Consider the following 22,887-nt stretch of genomic DNA (forward strand, 5'->3'; position numbering starts at 1 on the left):
TCCCTGCTTTGAATCTTCTGCAATGCTGCAAAAATGTTATAGGAAGAACCCAGACCTGAGAGTCAAGTGACCAAGTCCAGGCTGTCACTAAGCTATGAGACTTTGGTGGAGTATTTCTGTCCTTTGCATCCCAAGTAACTGATCTCATGTCTGTAAAATGAAGCTAACAAATCTGCTGTGCCAACATCATGGGGGTGCCCTGAGAGTCAAATAAGGTAATGGATGTGATTTAGTGCTTTCAAATCAGCTCTCAATTTAGCTATTTCATCAGCTGTGTTCTCATTTTCTACCCTACAAGGCTGTAAGACATGTAAGTAGAAAGCTGTTTTTTAGATCTTTGTATTTGCCAGTGCCTAGCAAAGTGAATTCATTGATTCTGGACACATTCATGACATGCCTATTTGGGCCAGGGATAGTGGTAAGTTTTGGGGTCAGGGATGAAAAAGACATGGCCTCAACCCCTAAGGAGCTTGCTTTGCAATAGAGGAGTAAACTATAAACATATCCAAGAATAAAGTTAAAGGAAACTGATACTGAGATCTAGCCTTTAAGGGCCCCCGCTGTGTGTGAGTGTCGCCACCTCCAGGGCAGGATAAGCTTCACCCCCCTCTCTACTCTTGCAAAGAACTGACAGGCACCAACTTCTGTGTTTTCGATGGCTGCCTCTGTGTTTCTGATGGCCACATAGTTTTTGGGTTTGTGTGTTTCCCTGCCCTTGGACACGTTCTGATGGAGTACAAAGTGGTAACTGACTCCTGGGGTCTACTCAAGGTGGCTGGATGTAAAAGATTGGTGAAATGATTTAAAGCTTATAGAGATGGGTAAGTCCCCTGGGGCTAGCAGGTACTTTCCAGGGAGGAAGAGGATGCCTCTTATAAATACAATTACTATTGATTACTGTCAGATTCTTTTATCTGATTCCTGCCCATTAGGCCCTCTCTTTGTTGCTAGAAGCTCTCACTTGCCCTCTGCCCCATCTTACCTCTAGAAGTGCTTCTTAAATGAGTCCTGCAGAATCCTAGTGATCCTTGAATAGCTCATAGGTGCTAAGAGAGCATTCAGAAGAATACTTCAAAGCTTGACAATAAATAACCATTTTACTATTATGACATAAGTGGAAAGAAGGGCCAGCTCATCTCAAAAAGATGGCAACAACAGCAAGGTCAGTGAATCCCCATCCAGCTGATTAGCAGCAAGAGGCTTTGAGTGGCAGCCTGACTGTGAGAGTGTGCATAAGGGACACTTGTAGACTGCTTTGCATCCACGTTATCTTCCCTTAGCGTTTGACAACACTACCCTACTTTTGCTTTGGGAGAACTGCCACTCCCTCATTCTCAGTCTTATACTTTCATATGTCCCAGGGGCCGAGCACTTTACATAGGCAAAGGCAATATATGAATTTTAGTTTCTGGTCATAGGAATGACCAGATGTTCCAGTTCAGGCCAGTGAAAGAGACAGAGTGGTGGTCCCAGGCTCGTGGAAGAACCTGCTGGAAGAGACAGTGCTGTGTAGTGTGATGTGTATCTGAAGCTGCTGGGGCGATGAGGAGCCTACAGTGTGAGTCTGAGAATGGGGCCATTACCCGAAGAGCTGAGTCAAGATTTAGATCCCGGACATATTATCTGAGCCTGGGTCAAGCTGTGTCTGAAGCCAAATCTGCTCACAGACTTTCCAAGATATTCCTTTATCTAATTTGAGCCAGGGCTGGTGGAATTTTCTGTCATTTGCATCCAAAATATTCGTAATATTATACAGTATGTGGTGTTTTACTTCATTTTTGCAACATGTTTGGCTAAACAATGATATATTACATAATAATAATATGTAATAATATATTACATTATAATATGTAGTAATATATTACATAATAATAAGTAATAATATATTACATTATAATAATATGTAATAATATACATTCCTCTATTTAATCATTACGCAAAGCTAAGAGGTAAAATTTATGATCAAATTTATAAATTAAAATACTGAGTCTCAGAGAGAATGAGTGACTCATCTGAAGATACACAGCTGATAAACGATTGAGATAGGACAAAAATGTAGGGCTCCTGACCACAATGATTGCTAAAGATGCCTTTTTCCCAAACCAGCTACTTATGGAAAGCAAATACAAAAGAAATGCAAAGGAAAGCAAAGGTAATCCTGGTTGCCACAATATATTTTTTTGTTGGGAAGTTTCATCCAAAATACATGGTTCCATCCAAAGGTAAAAGACCCTCAGCCATATTTCCTACGGCCAGTGCCATGGTCCATCAGGCCTTCATCACTTCTCACCAAGTTTCCTCCAACATTTTTCTAGATGGTCTTTTGCCTCCAGTCTCACTTCCCTACTATCCATCACTCACAGTAGGACAGAATCATTTTTCTAAATGCAAGCTGGATTATGGTATTGTTTGCTTACAGCCTTCAATAGTTTGCATAGCTTTTAAGTACAAATCCGGCTTTGCACACAAGACACTTCCTGATCTGACTCTGGTGTTCTCTTCTGCTTCATCTCCTCATTCCTCCAGTAATAGCGAATGACCCAGGGTTCTCTGAGGTTGATCCATTGCTCTACTTTTGTGTACACCATTCTAGCTGTGTGTGGAAACTGTTGCATTTTTTTGTTTTTTTGCCTGGCAAACTCCTCTTGTCCTTAAAATCTCCTTTATCCTTCAGATGTTGTTTTCTCTAGGAAGAATTTTGTGATCCCTCAGACTGATTTGGATGTTTCTTCTCTGTGCCCCCGCTAGACTCTGGATCTATCTCTCCTTGTACTCTCACACCATAGAGTAACTGTGTATTACATGCCAGTGTCTCCTCTAGATTGTGGGAAACAATTGTACCCTACTCCATTTTACATCAAGGGCCTAGCAGACAGCTTGGCACACATAACAGTCAGTGAATGTTTGTTGTGTGGATGAAGAAGGAAAGGGAGGAAATAGGCCAGGCATGGTGGCTCATGCCTGTAATCCCAGCACTTTGAGAGGATAACCGGGAGGATCACTTGAGGCCAGGAGATTGAGATTGGCCAGGGCAATGTAGCAAGGCCCTGTCCCTAAAAAAACTAAAAAAAAATTTTTTAAAGGGAGGACATATGGAAGAAGAGGTCAGTACTTTCTCTTTTGTTTGACACTTTCGTTTAAAGTATTATACACTGATGTTATATAGTTTCTTTTATTAAATTCAGATATTATGTTCTTCCTAGCTTTAATATTTGAATAAATTGCTTTGCTTTTTTTTTAAAGAAAAATTTCATGGTGTTCCAAATTAAGTAAACAGTGTTTATTTTTCTGTGACCTTGAAACACTTGGGAAATATTGCATGATGAAGTGAGGAAGAGGGGTGGTGAGGGTTTTGTGAATGGTGAGAGAGAAAGCGGACATTTGGAAGCTGAGAGCTGAGGTCTCCTGGTCCCATTGCTAGCTGAAGCTTTTGGCAGGATGAAAATGATTTATGTTAGGAATCTAAGAGTAGCTAACTTCAGTTTTCGTGGACAGAAACATTCTTTCCCCAACATGTCAAGTTGGGGGTCTTGTGCTTACTGAGTCTGACAGTTGGTACGGAGTCTTGTCTCCAAGGACCTTGTCTTAAATTTGCCCCTGAAAACTTCCAGGGGAATGGCTTTTGTTCCTTGGGTTTATGCATTAATTGGGGTTCTTTCTAATTCAGTTGCTTACCTGCTGTTTCTGGTGAGTATTAAGTGTGTATGTGCTGAGCAGGAATTTTCCATGTTAGGTCTATTATTTTATGAAACAGATCCTTAATTACCAGCTCTCACATATTTGTAGAGAGTTTAGCTTCCATGTCAGATTTTAAAAATTCATGTTTCACCAGAGGCATTTTATACTTGCCCCAAAATGTGAAATGAGCTTTTGGCAAGTTGATTTCTTGACTGGGTTATCTCACTGAACCATCCTTCCCTCCATCTATCCCTCTATTTATCCATCCACTTATCCATCCCTCAATCCATCCGTTCCATAACCATTTTCTGAAATGCTATGCTTTTCCCTGCACTTCTGTAGGAACAATGAGGAGGGATACCTAAACCCAAGGTGGCAGTGGGGGCGGGTGGAGGACAGGGGCAGAAAAATCTTCCTACAGGAAAGATGCCTGAGATGAATAATAAGAAGGGAATGGGACTTAGCTATGTTGGTGGATGGAAAGCAGAAAGGGGGCTTATTTCAGGCAGATGGAGCAACAAGGGCCAGTGCCCAGAGGTATGAGAGGGCATGATGAGTTCCAGGGACTGAAAGCCGTTTAAACAAATATTTACTGAGCACTTTACTTGTGCCAGGGGCTGCACTGAGATCTTCCGGAATGAGCTTTGCCACACGACTACAAGAGTGAAGGCCTAATGCTGAAGCAATTGCTAAGTATTAGGGTGAATTGAACATTTACTAAATAAATTTGATCTAGATGGCAAAGGCAATGGAGGAGCATGAGAGACAGGGAACTACATTCTATTTATTGTCTGCTATATGCCAGAAGCATTACCTTCACATTCTCTGTGATGTTCCACGTACTGCTGTAGGAAGAATCCCCATTCAAGATAAAAGATAAGGAAATAGAATCCCACAGAAGAAAAGCAAACAAACACTGCCAGCTTTGGGGACTAAAAACACCCATAATTTTTCTACTGTACAATTCTGTCTATCATCAAGAAAGGTCTTCCCTTTGACAGATGGCTCCCAGGATTAGAATCTCCCTCATTTTTCCCTACAGCATTTGGAAAGATAGCTTAATCATACAAGCTATGACTGTAGGGAGTCTTTTCTGAAAGAAGGCCCCCTAGCAGGGAAACTGAATAGAAAGAATAGAAAGGGCATGTCAGGGAGACATTTGAGTTTGGTGCTTTGGACCAAACCATCTTTCAAGACGCATCTTAAATCCTCTTTCCTTTGACAAGCCTTCCCTGGCTACCCCAGACTCTACCCATCTCCCCCTGCTCTGCTCTGATTTAGGAGATGGTGGCTGTGCAATAGACTTAGCAATTAATCATACCTGCCCTTGTGACAGCTATTGTACTATTGCCTTAAACTGGTATTTTACTCTGGCCTTAGAATTCATCTTTGTGCATGTACATTTTCTCCAATGAGATTATAAGCACCTTGAGGACAGAGATTTTGTCATAAACATATCTTAAATCCTTCCTTCCTCCCCAATACCTAGCGCAATTCTGTCCACATAGTAAAGGCTGAATAAATGTTTTCTAGTTTCGTATAAAAGGCCCTGCAAGGATTTCTGAATCAAAAATATGATAGAAATCAAATAAATTAGTTTGAGGAGCAGGTGATTTAGATTTATTACTTATGGTGGAATGCAAAAATTGCCACAATAATTTAAAGCAATTCTTATCAAGAGGCAGAGTCTATTTCCTGACTCCTTGAATCTGGGCTGGCCTTGTGATTTGTTTTGACCCGTTGAATGTAGTGAGCTTAATGTAGTTTGAGGTCTGAGCCCAGGCATCAAGAACCCAGCAGAAGAACTGCACAGCTGAGACCAGCCCAAATCACAAACCTACAGGACTGTGAGTTAAATAAATGTTTTTTTATTATAAGTCACTAAGTTGTGGGATGATGTGTTAGGCTGGGATGATGTGTTAGGCACCAAAAGCTAACTGTTGCAAGATCTTCTTTAATTATCAGGATAAGCCCTTGAGATGCATGTTAGCATCCTACTTTATGAGTTAGGAAGCAAGCATTCAGGAGCAGTATGATGTAGAATGATCATAATTAGCATCTTTCAGAGCCGTTGTTAGTGTCTTTTAGCAAATGTTACCTGGATGGGGAAACATATCAGGAGGCACATGTCTCAGCAGGCACTGGTCTGTCTGATGGGGAGGGGGACAAAGGAGTGTTTGTTGGCAGGAGTCAGGAAAAGTTCAGACCATGGAGAGTTCAACAATGTGTTGAAGGAACAGGCAAGACAGAGCTTGAGGGCTCTTGGGTCCATGCGTTCAGGCTGAAACGATGTAACTTGGGAGTCTATAAAGAGGGAAATGATAACAACAGTGACTCATAAATTCACTGAACATTTCTCATGTGCCACGAGCTGTGCTATGTCTCTAATCTTCACAAATGTCCTAGGTGAGGCTGAGATAAATTAAATAGATCATATAACTTGTAAGTGGTTAAATTGCCATCGAAACATAAATGTGTCTAACTCCAAAGGGAAATAGCAAACAGCTAAAAATGCCCTTTTCATAATATTGTCTGGTCTGTACAATCAATTTCTTCCTAACTTGCAACAAACCGAATGGGCACCTATATGTCATTGCAGGCAAACTCTTCGGGTGCCTTGGAACAAAGCCATACACAGCTGAAAACTCATGACTTGTCCCATATTGGGCATGGAAGGGTGGTTTCTCCAGTTTGATAAAATCAGGAGGGCCTCTCTGCAACATGCTTTTGCGATAACATTATGTGGCTTAGCAAGAGTTCTACAAATAGGGCCCCTTTGAAGGGATCTGTCCCTTCTGCTTTTGAAGTAGGGTGACCACAGCCCTCGAGCAGAGACCTTCAGATATCCTCAGCCGGTGGTTTCATCTAGACTAAACTAGTTACAAACCCTTCCACTTATCTAATAGTTTATGCACGGTGCACACATATGTCTTGTTGAATTGAGTAGCACAGCTTTGTGGGATTCACTGGGCAGCACGTGTGATTCCCATTTTATAAATGAGAAAACTGAGACTCAGAAGTTAACTGACATGCTCAAGGTCATAAAGTTAATCTGTGGTTGAGCTAGGACTGGACTTGGTCTGTTTGACTCCTCCTCCCATGTTCTTGACTGAGTCAACACAAAAGCATTCCCTATGCATGAGGCATAGAGACTACAGAGATGTTTTAGGCTGGGCTCCTACACCCAATAACAGCAAATGTCTGGTCTAAATGCTTTACTTAGAGTAACTAATTTAATTCTCATAACAACCCTACGAGGGAGAGCACTTTTTACTCTTGTTTTATGCATGGGAAAATAGAGGTACAAAGCAGTAAAATAGATTTGGGGTTCACATACAGGTGGTCTAGACAGGGAGTCCTTTGACTTAGCCACAGCACCCCACTGCCCCTATGCTCAGGGAACCTACTGGGGAGAGGAGTGAGATGCTGAATAACAAGACCTATGACAGCCTGGTAACAGCAGGTCATGCCTGCTTGGGTTCAAATACTTGGCCCAGTGCTTAAAGCTGTTTGGTCTTGGGTAAGTTTTTGTGTGTGTTTATGTGTCAGTTTTTCATCTGTAAAATGAGATTTTGAGATTGCTCACTTCTTAGAGAGGTATTATGAGAATGTAATGATTATGTGTGTATGTGCGTGCATGTGCATGCATATGTTCAAGTGTGTGTGCGTATGTGTGTAGCTAAGAATAATCTCTGGTCCTCCAGTTAGTATGATTTGAGTGTTTGCTATCATCATCATTGCAAGGCCATGAAGTGAACTAATTTCCAGACACATAGCGCAGACAAGAGTCACAGATTCTGAGAAGAGGGAGAATTTATTGTCAGCAGGAATGGTCAGGACAGGCTTCAATGAGGAGGTAAGAAGATGTTAAGTGGAAGGATAGAATCACAGAGTTGGGAGTTGAAGAGACTTCAGCATTCATGCAATCGTATGACTTTATCTCATAGAAGAAATCTAGGACCACAAGGGAGAGGTGATCATGCCGTGTTTATCCAGCTAGTTGGGGGCAGGGCCTTGACTGGAACCCAGGTCTCCTCCAAACCATGCCTGTCTGAATTTTTCTGGGCTAGAAAAATTAGAAACCCTGCATCCCCAGTCAATACTGGTGCTCCCTCTTGTAGTCCTCAGTCCAGTCTAAGCACCCTTTACTACCTTTCCTCTACCATCCCTTTGGGAGAGATGCAAGTGAGCAATGAATGTGACAGTGATAGGAAAGACCTTCTACAGAAGCAAGGGACTTGATAATCTATAAACAGTTCCTGGGTAAAAACCATGAATGTGTACAGAGCACCTACTATCAGGTGCTTACTGAATTTTCTCAATCTCCACAGTAACTGCTATCATTCTTTGTATAGATAAAAAACCAAAAGGCTTAGTTTTGTATTATCTTAGTTTTGGTAATTTTCCCAAGATCTCACAAAAAGAAAATGTTTGAGCCAGGATCCGAACAATGGTTTATAAGATTCTTCTATCCACCCACCCATCCATCCACCCACCCATCCCTGCACACACCCATCCATGCACACACTCATCCACCCACCCGTCATCCATCTGTCTATCTGTTCATTCATGTTTCCATCCAAGAAACCTTTACTGAGAGTGTGTTCCATGTAAGGCAGTGTGCTTGGTGGTATGGAGCTAAGGAGATACATAGCCCCCTGTCCTCATAGAGCTGAGTGGGGCCTCCTCAAGGGTACTGTTGGGATAGTGTTAGGGAGGAGAGTGATGAGGAAATGGTTTATGTGGAAACTGGGCACTTGGGAAGACCATGACAAGAGGATCAGTGGGTTGCTCCCTGACTCCTGCTTCTAAGGTTGCGGATGAGTGCCCAGCTGGCCAGCTGGCCACTGGCATAGTCTGCTTCTTTGTGTAAAAACTAGTGGAATCACATATGTGCTGCTCCCAGATGCAGTCTCGGCACCAGCACCTTCCAAGCAGGAGGTTCTGTCATGGTGCTGCCTGCCAAGCCTTGTCCAGAGGACTGAGGCCACTTGGCCAGTTGCACTGGGCCCTGTGCCTGTGCAGAGACTGTCTCACCACAGCGGCTGGGGGCGGCAGGGAAGGGCAAGAGCTTCTTTTGTGTGTGTGTGTGTGTGTGTGTGTGTGTGTTTAAGCTGGAACGAAGCCCTTTTTCACTGCGCTCTGTACTTGAGATATTTCACTGAGTGGGAGACAAAGAGGCTTTGTGTGCTCTTCAAAGTGCTCTCTGCTGACTGTGATACACATCCAGGAAAAACCCAGACCAAAGCCATGAAGTCACCCCAAGTTCAAACCCAAAATGCAATTTGCAGTGGTTAGAAATGACAAAGGATGGGTGGTAGGATCCAGAGAAAAAAACAGTGAAACCCGATGGACCTTAAATAGATCTGAGGGCACTGATTTGATCATTTTGGGTGAAATCTTTTAAGAAAATCTTGTCAGATTCTTCACAGAAAATTTGGTAAAGCCTATATTTCATCGCCGGCCTAGCAAAGGTAAGACCCACGTTAATTTTCTTGGAATATCACTGTTGTTTTTATTCTTAGGGTGTATGTTACGGAGAAGAGCAGGGAGGTAGTTTGTCAGATGTTGTTCTTTCCTTGTTAAGCTTCACCTGTTCTTAAGAGCAACTTGCACTTTGTCAGCCACAGAATAGTGCCTGCCGTTCAGGCCAGTGTTTTAGATATAATTGAATTGCTGGGATGCATTAAACATCATAGGATTTTTAGCGGAGAAATAATTTAATGATGTGGCCTTTAGGATTGTTAATTAGCACTGTCTGTATGAACATGTAACAATAACACCACCTACCGTAAAAGCGAATGTTCTACACTTCAGAACACTCATTTCTTTAGGGCTTCCCGCAGAGAAGCAGTCATTAACTCTTTTTTTGACAAATGCTTTTAGACATGTTCTGTAGGGCCGTGAATTCACCCTTCCCTCCAGTCCTGAATCCTTCTCTGCATTTATCCACAAGGCAAGCTGGCAAACAGGGAAACAAGGAGAACTGTGTGCTCAGCCCTCCAGAGTGGCATGGATTATGAGGAGGTGATGGTCCTTCCCTGCCAAGATCCTGAGACACTGTCACTCCGGAATCCAAAAAGAGATTCAGGCAAGGATGTGGGAAAGTTGGAACCCTGCATGCTGTTGGTGGGAATGCCAAATGGTGCAGCTGCTATGGAAAACAGTATGGAGGTTCCTCAAAAAATTAAAAATAGAATTACCATATGATCCAGCAGTCCCACAGGGTATTTATCCAAAAGAATTGAAATGAGGATCTTGAAGAGATATTAGTACTCTCATGTTCATTGCAGCACTATTCACAATAGCCAAGATGTAGAAATGAACTAAATATCCAACAACAGATCAATGGATAAAGAAAATGTGGAACACACACACACACACACACACACACACACACACACACACACACACACACACACATCCCAGAATATTACTTAGCCTTAAAAAAGAAACTCTAAAATATGTGACAACATGGATGAATCTTGAGGACAGTATACTAAATGAAATAAACCAGTCAGAGAAAGATGAAACTGCATGAGTCCACTTATGTGAGGTATCTAAAACTGCCAAATTCGTAGAATCAAAGAGTGCAATGGTGGTTGCCAGGAGCTAGGTGGAGTGGGAAATGAACAGTTGTTAATCAATGGGCATGCAGTTTTATTTAAGCAAGATGAGTGAGCTCTAGAGATCTGCTGTACAACGCTTTACCTATGGTCAATAATACTGTATTGTGCACTTAAAATTTTGCTAAGAAGGTGGCCCTCATGTTACGTGTTCTTACAAAGTTAAAAAGGAAAAAAGTAATGGGATTGGCTCACTGGAGGAAAAGCTGTTGGCTTGCATCCTGCCTGCCCTGATGAAGGGAATGGTCAGGGGCTTGTTTCTCTGCTGGAGTTCAGGCGGGTCTGTCTGAGCCATGGGTCTGGAGGAGGCCTGCATAGGCAGCATGCCATAGGTTTCTCTGGCTTCCTGAGAACAGAGCCTGATAATGATGGAGAAATGAGAGCTTCCCACTCCTTCTTCTGTTTACATTAGAATAGCCAAGTGTTTCTTCAACCATCCACCGTTCCCTTATGTCACATGTCTTCTGAAGACACTTTACCTCTTCAGTGAGGCAAGAGCAGCAGCATGAAGGTATTTGAACACTAGATTGTGCCTTGTTCTTCAGTCAGCCAAACTTTTCCCTAGCCCTGTTCTAGGCCTTGATGTCTTCACGAAACCTCACCTTCCAACATCTCACTCTGGCCACAGCCCCCTGTCCTGCTACTTCTCTTACTCCTCTCTTCTCACAGCCTTGTCTGGCCTCTGGTCCAGAGATGGCCAATGCCTGGTGTGATTGTTGCCACTCTTTCCAGCTCATTGAGAACCTCACAGACTGATCATGCCACTCTCCTATTAAACCCAGAGGCTGCTTTGGGATCCTTCTCAGCACAGGTTCCATCAACTGGAGTTGATGCGTGAGATGAAAACTATTTGCCATTCCAGCTCCAACTCCTTGATCCACTTTCTCTCAGCCCATCAGGCAGGACAGACTCCATACACTTGCATTTGAACTCTTCATGGCACCCCTCCCCTTCCCTTGCACATGCACATGCTCTGTCTGTCCAATGATGTGTTCTCTCCACTTTCTCTACTCTCATGCCCAGAGCACTAAGTATTTTTGGAGTATTTTGCATTATGATGTGTACTTAATGCCACATAAAAATTTGTGGTTTCTACTTTGGAACTGTCTTTTATTTGTTCTTTATTAGTATCTTCTTGCATTTTCCAGAGAAGCCTTCCAGAGCCTATCTTGCCTTTTCAGTTCCCCAAACCACACCACCTCCCCTCCTTGTCTGTCAACCTCACCTCCCATTTCCCTGAGAAAACTGGCAAAGGCTCCCTATGCCTCCGCCCCTGCCTCGTCCCCCACCCTCTGCCCACATGCACCCTGTCTCTCCCTTTCAGAATCTTTGTTATCTTTCTGCCTAGAGTGCTGTGGCTTCCCTCTTCTTTCTCCTGAGATGTTTCCTTTTCTTCCACACTCAGCAAAGGGTCATTTCCTTGACAAAACCTTCCTTTGCTAACTGACCCTCACCACAGGCAGGCTGGGAAGTTCCCTCCTCTCTCTTCCCTCCATATCTCGTATATACCTATATTAAGGTATTAATTCCAGGGAATTGTCATCTCTCTCTCTCTTCTAGTCTGCTTTTCATCCCTGACTCTAACAGTATCTGGAATAGGGCAATGATTCAAGTTGTATTTATTGAGTGAATGAATGAATGCATTGGGAAACTGAGGCAGTGAATAGATTTTGCCCATCTCCTGGAATTGGTCATCTCCTTATCCTTCCTGTTAAATTTCACCATCTGCACTTCTCTTTTTAAAAATGATATTTATCATTTTCTATCATTGGTGTTACTTATCTATGTACAAGTCTTATCATTCCTGCCACACTGCAGCTTCCTTGAGAGAGTTATCTAGATTGAAATCAACTATGTGTCTCCCAAAACGCAGTAAGTAACATGTGTTGTTTTTTCAATATTTGTTGGATGAATAATTCTTAAGTTATGCTTGTATTACTTAGAATAAGGGTCCAGTGCAGGCTTGTTGAATTAAACTGAATTTAATCCTTTGTCATAGATATGCTGATGTCGTTTGTTGTGACCCTACCCAAATCTCTTCCGGAATTGTAGTTCCCATAATACCCACATGGAGGTTGTGGGAGGGACCCAGTGTGAGGTAATTGAATCCTGGGAATAGTTACCCACATGCTGCTGTTCTTGTGATAGTGAGTTCTCACGAGATCTGGTGGTTTTATAAAGGGCTTTTCCCCATTTTGCTAGACCCTTCCCCTTCCTGCCATCACATGAAGAAGGACGTGTTTGCTTCCCCTTCCACCATGATTGTAAGTTTCTTGAGGCCTCCTCAGCCATGCAGAACTGTGAGTCAATTAAACCTCTTTCTTTTATAAATTACCCAGTCTCAGGCAGTCCTTTATAGCAGCATGAGAATGGACTAATACAGTAAATTGATACCAGGTAGTGGGGTGCTGCTATAAACATACTTGAAAATGTGGAGGTGACTTTAGAGCTGGGTAACAGGCAGAGGGTGGAAGAGTTTGGAGGACTCAGAAGAAGACAAGAAGATGTGGGAAAGTTTGGAAATTCCCAGAGACTTGTTGAATGGCTTTGACCAAAATGCCGATAGTGATATGGACAATGAAGTCCAGATTGAGGTGGTCTCAGATGGAGATGAGAAATTTATTGGGAACTTGAACAAAAGTAATTCTTGCTATCCTTTAACGAAGAGACTGGTAGCATTTTGTCTCTGCCCTAGAGATCTGCAGAACTTTGAACCTGAGAGAGACAATTTAAGGTATCTGGTGAAAGAAATTTTTTAAGCAACAAGGTGTTCAAGAGGTGACTTGGGTCTGAGCGTGGTGGCTCATGCCTGTAATCCCAGTACTTTGGGAGGCTGAGGTGGGCAGATTACTTGAGGTCAGGAGTTCTGAGACCAGCCTGGCCAACATGGTGAAACCCTGTCTCTACAAAAAATGTAAAAATTAGCTGGGTGTGGGCCAGGTGTGGTGGCTCATGCCTGTAATCCCAGCACTTTGGGAGGCTGAGGTGGGCATATCATGAGGTCAAGAGATTGAGACCATCCTGGCCAACATAGTGAAACCCTGTCTCTATTAAAAATACAAAAATTAGCTGGGCTTGGTGGTGCACACCTATAGTCCCAGCTACTGGGGAGGCTGAGGTAGGAGAATTACTTGAACCTGGGAGGCAGAGGTTGCAGTGAGCTGAGATTGTGCCACTGCACTCCAGCCTGGTGACACAGCAAGACTCCATCTCAAAAAAAAAAAAAAAAATTAGCTGGGTGTTGTGGTACACACCTGTAATCCCAGCTGCTTGGGAGCCTGAGGCAGGAGAATTGCTTGAGCCAGGGAAGCAGAGGTTGCAGTGAACTGAGATTGTGCCACTGCACTCCAACCTGGGTGACAGAGTGAGACTCCATCTTGAAAAAATAAAATAAAATAAATAAATAAAAGAGGTGACTTGGGTGCTGTTAAAAGCATTCAGTTTTATGTATTCACAAATATATTGTTTGGAAATGGAACTTATGTTTAAGAGGGAAGCAGAACATAAAATTTTGGAAAATTTGCAGGCTGACAATGTGATAGAAAGAAAAATCCATTTTCTGAGGAGAAATTCAAGCTGGCTGCAGAAATTTGCATAAGTAATGAGGAGCCACATGTTAATTGCCAAGACAATGGGAAAAATTCTCCAGGACATGTCAGAGACCTTCACAGCTGTCCCTCGCATCACAGGCCAGGGGGCCTAGGAGGAAAAAATGGTTTTGTGGGCTGAGCCCAAGGCCTTGCTGCTTTGTGTAATCTCAGGACTTGATGCCCTGCATCCCAGCCATGGCTAAAAGGGGCAAAGATACAGCTGGGGTGTGGCTTCAGATGGTGCAAGCTTCTAACCTTAGCAGTTTCCATGTGGTATTGAGCCTGTAGGTGCACAGAAGTCAAGCACTGAGGCTTGAGAACCACTCCCTAGAATTCAGAGGATGTATGGAAATGCCTGGATGTCCAGGCAGAAGTTTTGTGTCAGGGACGGAGCCCTCATGGAGAACCTCTGCTACGGCAGTGTGGAAGGGAAATGTGGGGTTGGAGCCCCTACACAGAGTCCCTACTGGAGCACTGCCTAGTGGAGCTATGAGAAGAGGGCTACTGTCCTACAGATCCCCAGAATGGTAGATCTGCTGACAGCTTGCACCATGCACCTGGAAAAGCTTCAGACACTCACTGCCAGCCCATGAAGGAAGCTGGGAGGGGGGCTGTACCCTGAAAAGCCACAGGGGGAGAGCTGCCCAAGGCTGTGTGAGTCAACCTCTTGCATCAGTGTGACCTGGATGTGAGACATGGAGTCAAATGGACCATTTTGGAGCTTTAAGATTTGACTGCCCTGCTGCATTTTGGACTTGCATGGAGACTGTAGCCCCTTCATTTTTGCCAATTTCTTCCATTTGGAACAAGTGTATCTACCCAATGCCTGTATCCCCATTGTATCTTGGAAGTAACTAACATGTTTTTGATTTTATAGGCTCATAGGTGGAAGGCACTTGCCTTGTCTTAGATGAAACTTTTGACTTGGACTTTTAGGTTAATGCTGGAATGAGTTAAAACTTTGGGGGACTGTTGGGAAGGGATAATTATGTTTTGAAATGATGTGAGGACTTGAGATTTGGGAGGGGCTGGAGAGAAATGATATGGTTTGTCTGTGTCCCCACCCAAATCTCCAGATCTCACCTTGTGTTGTAGTTCCCATAATCCCCATGTGTTGCAGGAGGGACCCAGTGGGAGGTAATTGAATCATGGGGATGGTTACCCCATGCTGCTGTTCTTGTGATAGTGAGTGAGTTCTCAAGAGTTATGTTGGTTTTATAAGGGGCTTTTCCCACTTTTGCTTGGCACTTCTCTTTCCTGCCATCATGTGAAGAGGGTTGTGCTTCCTTCCCCTTCTGCCATGATTGTAAGTTTCCTGAGGCCTCCCCAGCCATGCAGAGCTGTGAGTCAATTAAACCTTTTTCTTTATAAATTACCCAGTATTGGGCAGTCCTTTATAGCAATATGAGAACAGACTAATACATATGCCTAAATATCTGAAAAGGCCTGAAAGCTGACTGAATTGTTAAGTTCATGAGGGCAGGGTTGGTGTGCCTATCTTGTTTATTATCGTTCCTAGCAGAATGATGAATACTAAATAAATATTTGTTGATGAAATAATGGACAACTTTTACCCTACCCTTAGGAATTAGCAAACTCAAGTAGCTGAGAATAATTCTAGAACCACTTTTTATGAAGTTCTCTAGAGTGGACAACATTTTTTCCCTGAGTACAACTAACAAACCAAATGTCAGGAGGGGAGGTTGTCATAAGCCATTCACTCCGTTCCTTTGTTCATTTGATGAATAAAATTCCTTTTTATTTAGAATAGAGGTAGAATTTTTTTAATCCTGAGACTCTGGCATGGTGTTTGAGTTCCCAGAATCACTAGCTCAGACTGACAGACATGTTATCCTTCCTGCTTAAACACTTTCCTTAATAGATGGCGTCTGGTGCCCTTAAATGCAAGTGCATTCCCACATGGGAGAGTGGCCATATTTCAGCTGTAGTGATGGGGTGGGCAGTGCTCTGTCAGATCAATTATGTACAAAGCTCATCTTCTCTAAGGTTCTCTCAATTTTTTTTTCTCCTGACAGTTCACCTTGTGCCCAACCTTCTGTCTCCCTGAGTCAGACCTGCAGACGATTGCATGCCACCAGCTGTCTTCCCTCCTGAGAACATGACACAAAGGAACGCTCCCTGTCAAGTTCTTCATTATCCTTCTGATGAATTTCCCCTGATTTAAACAAGTTGGTGGTAGACAGACCTTTCTCGCATTTTCACAGACGTGCCAGGAGGAAACCCAGTGTCTCTCAGTTGCCTTTAAATATATGAGGTGGTATCTCATTGTGACCTCAACTTTCTTCTGTTTTCTATTCACCTCATTTTCTATTTCTTCTGAAGTAGTAATGCCACTTTGACCACAGTGAACAGGGCAAACCACCCCTGGGGCTGTTTAGAAGAGCAGGGAGTTCTCTGCCAGTGTCTTCTCTCTTCTGTCTGGGTCAGCCTGGGCAGTGGTCAGGGGAGCTGTCTGGCTTCCTAGCAGGCGTTGTTGTTTGTGAAACTTTATAAAACCCTCTCCTGGGGTGTGCAGAGGAGATGACGGCATCACTTTCTGTTATTTCAGTGAAGTTTTTGTAGTCTGACTTGGCAGAAGCCGGTCAAAACATAATGAAAGCAGCTGGCAGGGGGGCACCATGTGGGAGTATCAGAAAGACAGCAGCTCCTATCCACTTCCAAAAGTGTAAAGTGGTAAGTCACATCAGCAATTTCCCCAGTTACATTCAGGATGTGGCCACTTCTTCATGTTGCTAACTTATACCTGATCTGAGCTAACATTATTGCTCCATCTGAAGTCCTGCAGTGGCCTCCCCTCTTGTCTCCCTGCATCTTCTTGTCCCCTCCAAACAGTAGTCAAAATAATGTTCTTATAATGCAAATCATTGAAAATAGTTCAAATGCTTCCATGGCTTCCTCTCTTAATTAGAATGAAACCTAATTTCTTGTGATGACCTGCCAGGCCCCCGAGACTTCACTGCCCCTCCTTTCAGACCTCCTCTTCTACCATTCCCTCACTCATCACTGCAGCCTCCTCCTCTTCTGTGGAGGCATCAAGTCCATTCCTGCCTTATGGCCTTGGCACTCGCTATTTCTCCTGCCTAGAAGGTGTTTTAACCAAACCTTTGCAAGGTTAGTACCTTCTTGTCCTTGAAGCCTCAGCTTATAGGCAACTTTCTTGGGGGAAACCTACCTGACCACCCAATATAAAGCAGACCCGCCCATTTTGCCCTGGTTTATTTTCTTCACTGTACTTCTCTCTTGCAGGATTCTTCTTATTTATCTTATATGTTCCTCTATTATTATCTGCTGTCTCCAAAAGAAATTATTCCCATGACAGCCTTTTTTGATCATCACTATATCCTCAGGGTTAAAAAAAAATGCTTGTGGTACTGTCGGAGCTTAATAGGTATTTGTTGAACATTTGAATGAATGGATGTAGTCTTTGCATTCTTCTGTGTCTTCTTAGACTGCCACCTGTATTTTTCATTTATACTTTCTTTAAGACGTAGTTGATTAGAGTTTAGGACCTGGATTCTGACAACATTGTGTTCAGGGTCCCATTTTGCTGCATGCTAACTGAAGAACCCTTGGGCAAGTTAACTCTCCAAGCCTCAGTTAACTGATCTCTACAATGGGGATAATAATCATAGGGCCAACTTCTAAACTGGTTGTGAAGATCAACTGGTGTAATACTTGGTTGGCCCCTGACACACAGCAATTGCTGATTAAAAATAAAAATTTGGCCAATTTATGCAGGGTAGAGTGTATTCAACTCAAAGCCTTGAGAGGAAAAATAGAGGTCCACAGAAAATTTTTAATTATAGGCCTTGGTGCTAGAATTATCTGGATTGTTTTTTTAAAATTTATTTTATTACAGGGTCTCACTGTGTCACCCAGGCTGGAGCACAGTGGTGCAACTGTGGATCCCTGCAGCCTTGAGCTCTTGGGCTCAAGCAGTCCTCCCACTTCAGCCTCCTGAGCAGCTAGGACTACAGGTGCATGCCATCATGCCCAGCTAATTTTTTTTTTTTTTTTTGCATTTTTTGTAGAGACAGGATTTTACCATGTTGCCCAGGTTGGTCTTGGCCTTCTGGGCTCAAGTGGTCCTCCTGCCTCAGCCTCCCAAAATGCTGAGATGACAGGCATGAGCCACCAGGCCCAGCCGAGATCTGGGTTCTAATCCTAGTGCCACCATTTGAGTGTCTTCTTTAGTTTTTGATTCCTTCTTTGTAACGTGGAGAAACTTATGCACTCCTTGTAGGGTTGAGGTGAAGATTAGAGGTCATATTTACCAAAAGGCCAAGCTGGTGCCTGGATTTGGGTGCAGTAAGCAGCAGCCACTCTGACTGTGTCCGCGCTTCCTGGGTGGTGAGGTTTGCAGTGTGGAGAGGCAGAAGGGAAGCAGACAATCTAGCAATCTGTGGAAATTTTTTTCGAATGCTTTGATAAGCTCAGGCCCAGGGGCTGTCTCATTTGACTTCCTCTTACTCACCTTCCTGTCTGGTTGGCAGTCACCAGGCTGGAAGCCATGCCATGGCCCCTCACTGGTGGGTCAGTATGTTTTGTTTCCCCTCAGTCCTCTCTAATGAAAAGCACTCACATCCAGTAAATCTTTCTTTGCCCTTATTAAAGCACTTGACGTTGGTTATTGAGGTCTGTTCCAAGCTAGGTGAGAATCAATAAGGCGATCCACTTAATCACTTCAGCAATCAACAAGCTATTTTCTTAGCTTGCACTCTGGCCAGTGCCTACAGAAATCCAGGGGCTTATCAGGCCCTTGTAACCCAGGGAGCTGCCTGGAGACTTTCCCTTTCTTTTCCCTCCTCCCTGTCAACCTCATGAAGTCCGAAGTGTTCTGAAACAGCCCTGCCCTCTGCTTGGTCTCAGGGCTGTGTTGGGTAAGATAATGACAAGCCTGTGCTTCTACTTGTACTCTTGCCATTAAGGGCTCCAACTGTCTCTGGGCTGTGGGCAGTCAATACCTGATTACAGATGGTCTCGTTTTGGCCATTGTGGCTTTGCACACTTGGGCAGGGCAACTGCTTAGAATGAGGGTGACCCTATTCCTACTGGGCCAAGCCTTTCTCCCACCTCAGTATTCAAATTTCACTATTGCCGGGAAATCTTTTTGGAACTCCCAGGAAAAGGATCAGTAATTTCCTCCTTGTAATGTTTTGAACATAGGTTTACTCTAAGGTATGCTGTACCATATTCGGACTCTGTCCTGTTTTCCAGACAGCCTGTGATCTCCTTAAAGACTGGAGCTGTGTCTTAGTCATCTCTGCATTATCGAGACCACCCCAATGCCTGACCTGCAGGAGCTCAGTTGCACTTATTGAAAAGAAAGAAGGAAGAAAGGACAATAAGAAAGAAAGAATGAACTTTTTTTATAGTCCTGGAAAACAGCATGGTTTCAAGTCCTGGCATTGCCAATAATTGCAGGGTGACCTTAGGCAAGATATAGAATTTGTTTCAGCCTCAATTTCCTTATCTGTCAGTGAATTAGATAATCCCCCAAATTCTTTCCAGCTCAAACATTTTGTAATCTTATGCCTATAAACCTATGGTTCTCAACTCTTTCATACCCAAAGCCACTTTATGTAACAAGTATTTTGAAATCTCCTTTTGCCAACATGAAATGAAATGAATGAATATTACAACCTACCTTCATCCAATTAGGAAAAAAAATGCTCTAACTATAATTTAAAGGGGAAATAAAAGGAAAACAATTTATGATAAAATAATACATATTCCTTTATGTGAAAGTATGGCTAGAACCAGAAGATATGATGAAGGAGTCAGAGCCTTGTACTACTATGTTGAATCACTTTGAATGATGTGACAGCTACAAATGCAGAGTGATGCAGGTAGGTTACTTTGGTGCCTCATATGCCACGAGAAGTACTGATGTCATTAAAGTTCTAAACTAGCAGCACACAACATTTCCAGAATTGACACGGTAGTCACATTCCTGGAAAATTCAAGATATGTAAAGCAAAGGTAGATTTTAAGCTCAGATAATTAAAAACAGGCTTTTCAGCCATGTGAATATCTGTGGAACATTCAAAAGCTCTCTGGGAAGCAGGAAGATGCTTCATAGTTCAGAACTGTCCCTGCCATTGAAGATCTCTAGAATCCTTGGCTCCTGCCCACTATGAACCAGCAGGGCCTCCTTGTACCAACCAAGAACCTGCCCACCTACCAAATATTAAAAATGCTACCCACAAGGTGGTATCATTTCTTCCAGGAGCTAGTGCTCTAAGCTTTAAAATGTTCTGTGCAGAGCAGGCTTCAAGGATGAACAATCTGTGTAGTCATCAGGGCTCCCTGCTCTTTGAAGGACCCTGTGCCTGAATACTCTGTTGTTACTCTCCTGAATTTCTTAATGATTTTTGAATAAGGGACCTTATGTATTTGTTTTACACCAGGCCCTGCGAATTATGTAGCCAGTCCTGGCTATGTGTTATGATAGGATTGCTGTATTCCTAAGCATCTGAGAGATGTTTAGTGTTGAAATGACTATTTTCCTTTGTCTAGTAGCGCTTTCTTTAAATTAGCTAGGATATCCTTAATTACTGTAATTAATTAATTTGTTCATTTATTAAACTAATACACATTGAACTTCTATTATACACCACGCAGACTCTGGAGTCAGAAGACCTGAACCACGATCCTGAAAGAGCTTACAGACTCTTGGATTCTCTGACTTTAACATGGAATTATTAATAATAACTCTCTTTACTTATTGTACAGAATAAGTGTGAATTTAAAAAGATATAGCATTTGGAAGTAAATTGTACACTGTGACATAAATGTCAGTTGCTAATTTTATTATTGTGCTACTCTTTATCTCTGGAGTAAAGTTTTCTCTTTTTTTTCAGTTAGGTAGATCATGGAACATGATGCTCTTGGCAGAACACCAAATATGAACTTTCCTATAAAAATCAGAAAACAGAGTAATTGGGTTCAGCAAAATCTTTCAATTTGGGTGTTACTAGTTTAGACTTCATGATAACTCAAAATAATTTTATCAAATTTAAAAAAGATACGTTAAATTGAGTTTGTCACATAATCATGGAAGTTTTTGGCTGATATAGATTTCAAAAAATTATCCAGTGCTTAAATCTTTTGTAATATCCCTATTGAGTATTTACAGAGCCAGCTTTGGTTAATTCCTGTGATGTGTCCTTTGGAAGCATGTGTGCCCTATGCTAGGAACATTTAAAAAAGCAATTCAGCAACCTTTGTATGTGAATTACAAATTATTCTCATTCACTCATTAAAGCAGGGCAGGGCAGCATGCTTTCCACTAGGCAAGACTTACTTAATTTTGTTGTATTTTATAGTAACAAAATTTCTCTGAAAAGATATACCTTTATAATTCACACTTTTCACAAATTCATTCAGTTCACCCCTAAGCACCTAATTTTTTAATAGTAAGGTGTTACCATGTTATGAAGAAATTAAAAATGTAGGGAGTGACTTTCACAAGTATTAGAATCTACTGGGATATAGTTAGTTGGTTCAGAGATTATTAAGCAGCAACAATTTGTGCTTGGGAGGGAGATGAAAACTGGTCTTGCCTTAATTTGTTGGAGTCATGGGCTGAGTCACAGTAAGGTCCAGGCACGGGGTCATGTCAAGGCATGGTCCTAACTCTGTTATCTACAGGAAGAGAAAGGGCCGTTATACTTTGAGACTGGGGTTCTTTCCTTTGTGGTAGATTTATGAAAATAGAATTGAGAAGAGTCACATTTTCATATGGACTGCTGGCTGTATATGGTTTGTTCGTGACAATTTGAAAATGGATATCTTTTGATAACATTAATAAAATGACAGATTTTATTTAGATAGTTTTATACGCAAACCTACTTATATGCATATGGATGTGTGAGCGAACACGTGTGTTTGTAACAGGAGGCATGAAGAGGTGAAAGTTATGCCCTTTGATAACACCAGGTGGGATGGACTGTTGAATGGTTTCCTGTTGGAAGGACTCAAGCACCTTGCAAGCAGAAAGTGACTCTCCCTGTCCAAAGGGGTGCGAAACTTCTCCCACTGCTGAACCTCACAGGATGGAGAAACGATACAGCTCTCTGAAAAAGTGGAGTGGCAGGGGGTTCAGGTTAGGGAACAGGAAGCTGCAGGAAAATGCTGAAGGTGTTTTCAGAGTATGTTGGTGGGAATCAGAGTTTTCCCTAGAAATAAATTATTTAATGCTTGGGACCTAGTGTTTAAAGACTGAGTTCTAAGAAAGTGTGCAGGCAAAGACTAAGGGCTGCAAAGCAAGAAATGAGCATTCCTGTGTGGAAAGCTTGGGACAGGAGACTCGGGGGCCACAGGAAACGCAGAAAGACTGTTCTGTAGCCTCATTAGTTGCACGATTCTTCAACCAACCTGCACCAGACTCACCGTGGAACTCATTAAAAATGCTAATTCCTCAGCCCCACTTCAGGTCTGGTGATTTTGGAATATGTAGTTTTAAGCAAGCTTCCTGGATGACTTTTAGTCACACTGAAGGCTGAGAATGAGGAGGAATGGAGTAATTATTGGTGTAATGCCTGTCTGCTCTCTATGTCTTCTATGCGAACAAGGACCAGGTCTTGTTCTGCAATGTTTCTCCGGCACCTCGCTCAGCCCATCGACCATCAAAATCATTCAATAAATAGTTTCTGAGTAATTAGACAAATGAATGAATAAAAGGAACTATAAACTGATATGATAGCCCACTCTATACCTTTTATAATTCTTTGTATTTTGATAGTAAAGGCCACAGTTTCCAGTTCGTATTTAAGGACAGGGTTAGACATTTTCAATGAAATCCATTTAATGTTTTAAAAAATCCTGCCTCTAAGAGCTTTAAAGTATTGTTATGTATAGGTATCTTGATTAGGTGGATTCTTGCTGATTATTACAGTACAGATGCTGACGCTCAGAGCGGGGAACTCTGGGTGTGTGCAATGTTAAGAATTCTTTGTTAATTAAATTTG

The 22,887-nt window shown here is 42.5% G+C and overlaps 1 long non-coding RNA gene across 1 annotated transcript in view; it reads left to right on the forward strand.

Annotated features, from left to right (window-relative positions):
* LOC101151724 (uncharacterized) overlaps positions 1–22,887 on the forward strand; it is a 38,326-nt gene that overhangs the window by 10,258 nt on the left and 5,181 nt on the right. Inside the window, exon 2 of the long non-coding RNA XR_002008178.4 lies at positions 15,931–16,169. This is a non-coding gene — a long non-coding RNA (uncharacterized lncRNA). The remainder of the gene's footprint in view (positions 1–15,930; positions 16,170–22,887) is intronic.

The sequence above is a fragment of the Gorilla gorilla genome, chromosome 1 (genome assembly GCF_029281585.2).
Source record: "Gorilla gorilla gorilla isolate KB3781 chromosome 1, NHGRI_mGorGor1-v2.1_pri, whole genome shotgun sequence".
NCBI lineage: Eukaryota > Metazoa > Chordata > Mammalia > Primates > Hominidae > Gorilla > Gorilla gorilla.